Source organism: Salvelinus fontinalis, chromosome 12, assembly GCF_029448725.1.
Source record: "Salvelinus fontinalis isolate EN_2023a chromosome 12, ASM2944872v1, whole genome shotgun sequence".
Classification (NCBI taxonomy): Eukaryota; Metazoa; Chordata; class Actinopteri; order Salmoniformes; family Salmonidae; genus Salvelinus; species Salvelinus fontinalis.
This window is the reverse complement of record NC_074676.1, coordinates 40,535,393-40,543,161: the sequence shown is the minus strand read 5'-3', so window position 1 is coordinate 40,543,161 and position 7,769 is coordinate 40,535,393.

Below are 7,769 nucleotides of genomic sequence, written 5' to 3'. Positions count from 1 at the left end.
AAAGAGTTCAAACTGCCTTCAGCTCTCTATTCACCAAAATCCCCCAGATGGCTATTTATTGTAGCCACCTCAAGGGGTAGGCTAAGTAAAGGGCCTCCTGTATTTAATATGGGAAACACAGATATTATTTACTTTATATGTCCATAACCACCCTTTGTATATGTCATTCTTCTTAGATGTTTTTTTCAAAATGCACATTTTTACTGCAACTGTCAAAACAGCATTTTAACATAGTTTATGTATTGTTTTTATTTTCCTCCCTGACCCATGCAGTTTGTCAGAGCTGTCCAGATGACTTGGTGAAACATTGCACCAAATGTTACTGTTTTTCCAAAGAGACCGTGAACTGGCAATCCAGTCATAACTACATCAAATGGGGTGAGAGAGCTGGCTATTGTTCAGTAATGTAGACTACTGCACACACTAATAGCGGATTAGTATATTTGAACTAAACAATATCAAGTTGAGACCCTGGGCCCGGTTTACCGATATTGATGGAACTTAGGCATACGAGTGTTTTAATGATGCATCTTTAAAATAACAGCCGAAGATGTCACACCTGTTTCCCAATACACCACGCTGTGCACTCGTTACAAAGTTAACCTTAACTATATCATTACAGGAGCTGTCCCATGCTGAAAATGATGCCAGAATATAGGCTAACGAGCTTGCTGTAGCTCTTAAAGTATTAATGGCTAAGTTATCTTTTTCAAAGTCTTTTTTTTTTTTACACAATACAGTTTTCCCATCAAGAGCCTATTATGTATTCTAAGTGTTTGTATTATGTTTGCCATGTGTTATGTATTCTAAGTGTTTGTATTATGTTTGCCATGTGTTATGTATTCTAAGTGTTTGTATTATGTTTGCCATGTGTTATGTATTCTAAGTGTTTGTATTATGTTTGCCATGTGTTATGCATTCTAAGTGTTTGTCACGATCGTGTGGAGAGACCGACCAAGGCGCAGTGGGATTGAAGTTCCACATCTTTATTTTTAGTGAAACTTAAAAGAAACAACGACAGTGCAGTACTGAGGTGCACCATGCACTCACTCAAAAACAATATCCCACAAAGTAGGTGGGAACAGGGAACCCTTAAGTATGATCCCCAATTAGAGACAACGAACATCAGCTGCCTCTAATTGGGAACCATACCAAGAGCACCAGCATAGAAATATATAACCTAGAACACCCCCTATTCACGCCGTGATCTACTACACCATAGAGAACCAAGGGCTCTCTATGGTCAGGGCGTGACAGTGTTTGTATTATGTTTGCCGTGTGTTATGTATTCTAAGCGTTTCCTCGTGCTATTCTGTATGCAATGTGTGATTATGTAAATTCTGCATTTCTTCAGTTTGTATAAACTGTGAGCAAGAATAAATAAAGCCAATGTCAAAGTTATCGTTCCCTAGTTCTCTATAGTAAATATAATTGTGACCTAAAAATAGGATATGACGACAATAGTTTTCGAAATTGCTCAACAGATCATTGTAACACAATGGCAGCCAGGAATTGAGCTTTAAGTATTCTACAATTAAACAATTTAACTAATAAGAATAATTAACCATGAAGTAGCAAGTTAAGCGGGCCTTGATTGATCCTTGATTTGGAGTGCCAGATGTTGCTGGAACTTGAAGTGGTGTTGTTGGTCCAGTAGGGAGCGCTCTTCTCAACCTCTGCATTTGTGCTCAATTTGACCTCTGCATTATGTTTCCCCCCTCTGTGCATTAGCTGTTCCTCAACAGTGGAGTTCAAGAGTATGAAAAGACGGCGTTGTGGTTGGATTGGACTGGCAGATTTGAGAAAATATTTTTTTCTTTTAGGTGAACAACCAACCAGAGGCGGGCGTATTTACCAGAGTATGAGGCATCTCCCCGTTTTCTAATGGTAATTATTCAGTGCACGAATAGTTAAAAAAGGAGCTGCAATAACACCTGCGTGTTGTTGTGCATTTTCTTAACACCGTTCTATCATTAATATTCATTCAGTTTTACTGTCATTATTGTCATATTTATTACATAAAACATTATATAATGTATAAATATGAATGTATCTTTAGGTTTCACTATAATGGTTAGCTGCATACTCCATGGCTCCGTTTGACTACAGAATCTAAAATGGTTACATTGGTGTAAGTCATAGGGTGGTAACCTTGCTTACATGTATCCAATATAGTATAGATCAAACCACGTACATGTGCTAACCTCAAGGGAACAAGGAAGAAATGATGCATTTGTAAATTATTCAAACAGGGCCCTGGCTGTCAGTTGCTCTGGATAAGAGCATCTGCTGAATGACCCAATATCTCTCCCAAAGGTATTGACTACAGTGGTGGAAAAAGTACCAAATTGTCATACTTGAGTAAAAGTAAAGATACCTTAATAGAAAATGGTGCAAGTGGGCTATGCCCCTTTACATTTAGCGGAGAGCTCTAGGGGAAGTCACGCTTTAGCTAATAGCTGAGACAGACGGTGTCGGTCCACGGATCCTTGGGACGTCCCTACTCCATTGAAGTTGACATTTAAAATGTTTAAGGTACGGGTTCGTGTTAATGTTAGGATTAGGTAAGGGTATGGGTTAATGTTAGGGAACCCAAGGATCGCAGATGGCACTGACCGTCGATCCCCTCCCATGAAATGTTGTAAACTGCCATTCAGTCACTAGTGGCGGGAGAGATCTGTGTGAACTGACTGAAGTTAAACAAACTGCTTTATCAGTTTTGCATGAACAATATTGGACATTATTATTTGATTGTTGATAATATCTCCACTAGTAATTAGTTGAATTTGTCAACTGTAGCCTACATACGTACCAAAATAGGGAGATTTTATGTTATTATTAGCAGGCTACTATCAGCTATGCAGAAGGAGAAGAGAACATGGCCATAACAGAACATGGCCAAGATGTTCAAATGTTCATAGATGACCAGCATGGTCAAATAATAATAATAATCACAGTGGTTGTCGAGGGTGCAACAGGTCAGCACCTCAGGAGTAAATGTCAGTTGGCTTTTAATAGCCGATCATTCAGAGTATCTCTACCGCTCCTGCTGTCTCTAGAGAGTTGAAAACAGCAGGTCTGGGACAGGTAGCATGTCCGGTGAACAGGTCAGGGTTCCATAGCCACTGAGTGTACTGACCACAGTGTTAATAGAACATGATATATGATAGAATTTCTGTCTCTATTGTACTGACTCTATTGTAGTGATGATCATGATTATTAAATGTGTACGAATTTACTCCCTTATACCATTGGAAAGTGTGTTAGAATATAAGCCATGAGTTGCTATATGGTATAGAAAAGGCTAGGTAGAATGCATTTTGCGTTCCCCCAAGGAATATGATTTGACTTAAAGGTTCAATACGTGTAGCACGTATAGTGTAGAGAATCATTGTACCATCTAAACTGCTATGAAATGTATTTTCCATAACCAACAATATTGTGTTTTCAGGTGGTTGAAGCTGGTAGGCCTATACAAAACCGAAAGTAAAGAACAAGGAAGCATAGAAATTGTTGCACATAGAGCAGATCTACTGCTTCTTAGACTTGCTTTCAATGATAATGACAGATCTATAACTCCCATTTCTATGTGAATTTGGTCAGGTCGCCCAAAAAGTTACATATTGCAGCTTTAATAGGCTCTGACAGAACCGGACATCAACATCAGGACACCAGAGGCTGCATGCTCCGCTCTGTGTGATGATCTATCTAGTGGGCCTTTTCCTCATTTATCTGCCTCGTTTCCTCTCAAGTTTGAGGCTCAGAAATCATGTTACAGCAGACCCAGGTTGCCACTGTGATCGATTACTACCTAATGGTCATGCTTGAGTAAAAGTAAAGACACCTTAATTGAAAATGACTCAAGTGAAAGTCACTGAGTAAAATACTACTTTACTAAAAGTCTAAAAGGGTTTTTAAATATACTTAAGTATCAAAAGTAAATGTAATTGTTAAAATTCATGTTTTTTAAAAGTTTTTAAAATGTACAGATAGCCAGGGGCACACTCAAATACTCAGACATAATTTACAAATGAAGCATTTGCTTTTACTGAGTCTGCCACATCAGATAGAGTAGGGATAACCAGGGATGTTCTCTTGATAAGTGTGTGAATTGGACCCTGGTCCTGTCCTGCCTAGCATTCAAAATGTAATGCACATTTGTGGCCTGCTGGAGGTCATTTTGCAGGGCTCTGGCAGTGCTCCTCCTTGCACAAAGGCGGAGGTAGCGGTGCTGCTGCTGGGTTGTTGCCCTCCTACGGCCTCCTCCACGTCTCCTGATGTACTGGCCTGTCTCCTGGTAGCGCCTCCATGCTCTGGACACTACGCTGACAGACACAGCAAACCTTCTTGACACAGCTCGCATTGATGTGCCATCCTGGATGAGCTGCACTACCTGAGCCACTTGTGTGGGTTGTAGACTCCGTCTCATGGTACCACTAGAGTGAAAGCACCGCCAGCATTCAAAAGTGACCAAAACATCAGCCAGGAAGCATAGGAACTGAGAAGTGGTCTGTGGTCACCACCTGCAGAATCACTCCTGTTTTGGGGGGTGTCTTGCTAATTGCCTATAATTTCCACCTTTTGTCTATTCCATTTGCACAACAGCATGTGAAATTTATTGTCAATCAGTGTTGCTTCCTAAGTGGACAGTTTGATTTCACAGAAGTGTGATTGACTTGGAGTTAAATTGTGTTGTTTAAGTGTTCCCTTTATTTTTTTGAGCAGTGTATATATATATATATATATTTGTAATAATGACAATTACAACAATACTGAATGAACAATGAACCCTTTTATTTTAACTTAATATAATACATAAATAAAATCTATTTAGTCTCAAATAAATAATGAAACATGTTCAATTTGGTTTATATAATGCAAAACCTCAGTGTTGGAGAAGAAAGTAAAAGTGCAATATGTGCCATATAAAAAAGCTAACGTTTAAGTTCCTTGCTCAGAACATGAGAACACATGAAAGCTGGTGGTTCAATATTCCCATTTAAGAAGTATTAGGTTGTAGTTATTATAGGAATTATGACATGTCAACTATTTCTCTCTATACCATTTGTATTTCATATACCTTTGACTATTGGATGTTCTTATAGGCACTATAGTATTGCCAGCCTAATCTCAGGAGTTGATAGCCTTGAAGTCATAAACAGCGCTGTGCTTCATGCATTGCTAAGTGCTGCTGGCAAACGTAGTAAAGTGCTGTTTGAATGAATGCTTACGAGCCTGCTGCTGCCTACCACCTCTCAGTCAGACTGCTCTATCAATATCAAATCATAGACTTAATTATAATAAACACACAGAAGTACGAGCCTTTGGTCAATAATATGGTCAAATCCGGAAACTATCTATCAAGGCACAAGGCGAGACCCAGATGCAGACATCTGGAGGCAGATGGTTGGAGGCAGATGTTAGGTCTTTGCCTGTCTGTTTAGTTGGAGACGTGGTTGTGACATGTACTGTGTACATGAGGCAGACGGTTGGAGTCTTACAATGTTTATTAATCTAAAGGGGTAGGCAAGAGAATGGTCGTGGACAGGCAAAAAGGTCAAAACCAGATCAGAGTCCAATAGGTACCAAAGGGCAGGCAGAATCAAGGTCAGGACTGGAAGGATGATCATGCAGGCAGGAAAGTAGTCCAGAGTCAGGCAGGAGTCAGAACCGGGAGGACAGTAAAAAGTGAATAGAAAAGGAGTACGGGAAAAACACGCTGGTTTACTTAACTAAACATACAAGACGAACTGGCACAGAGAGACAGAATACACTGGGAAAAATAAGCGACACCTGGAGGTGGTGGAGACAATCACAAGGACAGGTGAAACAGATCAGGGTGTGACACTATCATTTCGGAAACAAAATGTTTATTCTTTCAGTGAAACATGGAACCATTCCGTATTTTGTCAAACGGGTGGCAACCAAGTCTAAATATTGCTGTTACATTGCACAACCTTCAATGTTATGTCATAATTATGTAAAATTCTGGCAATGTCACGCCCTGGCCTTAGTTATCTTTGTTTTCTTTATTATTTTAGTTAGGTCAGGGTGTGACATGGGGAATGTATGTGTTTTTGTAGTGTCTAGGGGTGTTGTATGTGTATGGGGCAGTGTCTAGTGTAGTTGTCTAGGTAAGTCTATGGTTGCCTGAAGGGTTCTCAATCAGAGACAGCTGTCATTCATTGTCTCTGATTGGGAGCCATATTTAAGGCAGCCATAGGCATTAGGTTAATGTGGGTAATTGTCTATGTTGTACGTTTGATGCTTGTGTATGCACTTACGTCATTAGCTTCACGGTTGTTTGTTGTTTTGTTTAGTTTGTAAGTGTTTAGTTCGTGGTTATTCTTCGTCTAATTAAAAGAAGATGTATTTTTCTCACGCTGCGCCTTGGTCCACTCTCTCACCTCAAGACGACCGTGACAGAATTACCCACCAGAATCGGCCCAAGCAGCGAGAATCAAGGCAGCAACAGCGAACACAGGACTATAGGAATTGGGAGGAAATTCTGGACCGCGAAGTACCAGGAGAATATAACCGCCCCAAAGCTGAGCTGGAGGCAGCGAAAGCAGAGAGGCGGCATTTTGAGGAGCTAGCACGGAAGCAGGAGAAGGATCTGGGCTATAATACCTGGGAGGAGATCGACAGAGTGCCGATCAACCCAAGGATAGTACCGGAGCCCGCCTGGGATTCGATGGAGCAATGTGCGGAGGGATACCGGCGAATGGAGGCAGCACGACCACGCGGTAGGAAGCCTGTGAGTCAAGCCCAAAAATGTATTGGGGGGGGGGCTAAAGGGTAGTGTGGCAAAGTCAGGTAGGAGACCTGCGCCAACTTCCCGATCTTACTGTGGAGAGCGAGAGTACGGGCAGACACCGTGTTACGCAGTAGAGCGCATGGTTTCTCCTGTACGTGTGCATAGCCCGGTGCGGTACATACCAGCTCCTCGTATCTGCCGGGCTAGATTGAGTATTTAGCCGGATGTCATGAAGCCGGCCCAACACATCTGGCCACCAGTGCGTCTCCTCGGGCCGGCTTACATGGCACCAGCCTTACGCATGGTGTCCCCGGTTCGCCTACATAGCCCGGTGTGGGTTATTCCACCTCTCCGCACTGATCGGGCGACGGGGAGCATACAACCAGGTAAGGTTGGGCAGGCTCGGTGCTCAAGGGAGCCAGTACGCCTGCACGGTCCGGTATTTCCGGCACCACGCACCAGGCCTATAGTACGCCTTGAGAGTCCAGTGTGCCCTGTTGTTCCCCGCACTAGCCTGATGGTGCGTGTCCTTAGCCCGGTACCTCCAGTTCCGGTACAACGCACCAGGCCTACAGTGCGTCTCAGCCGGCCAGAGTCTGCTGTCTGCCCAGCGGCGCCTGAACTGCCCGTCTGCCCAGCGGCGCCTGAACTGCCCGTCTGCCCAACGCCGTCTGAACTGCCCGTCTGCCCAACGGCGCCTGAACTGCCCGTCTGCCCAACGCCGTCTGAACTGTCCGTCTGCCAAGCGCCGCATGAACTGCCTGTCTGTACTGAGCCTTCAAAGCCGCCCGTCTGTACTGAGCCTGCAAAGCCGCCCGTCTGCCATGAGCCTAGCTTCACGGTTGTTTGTTGTTTTGTTAAGTTTGTAAGTGTTTAGTTCGTGGTTATTCTTCGTCTAATTAAAAGAAGATGTATTTTTCTCACGCTGCGCCTTGGTCCACTCTCTCACCTCAAGACGACCGTGACAGGCAAATTAACTATGGTCTTTGTTAGGAAGAAACACAGTTCGCAA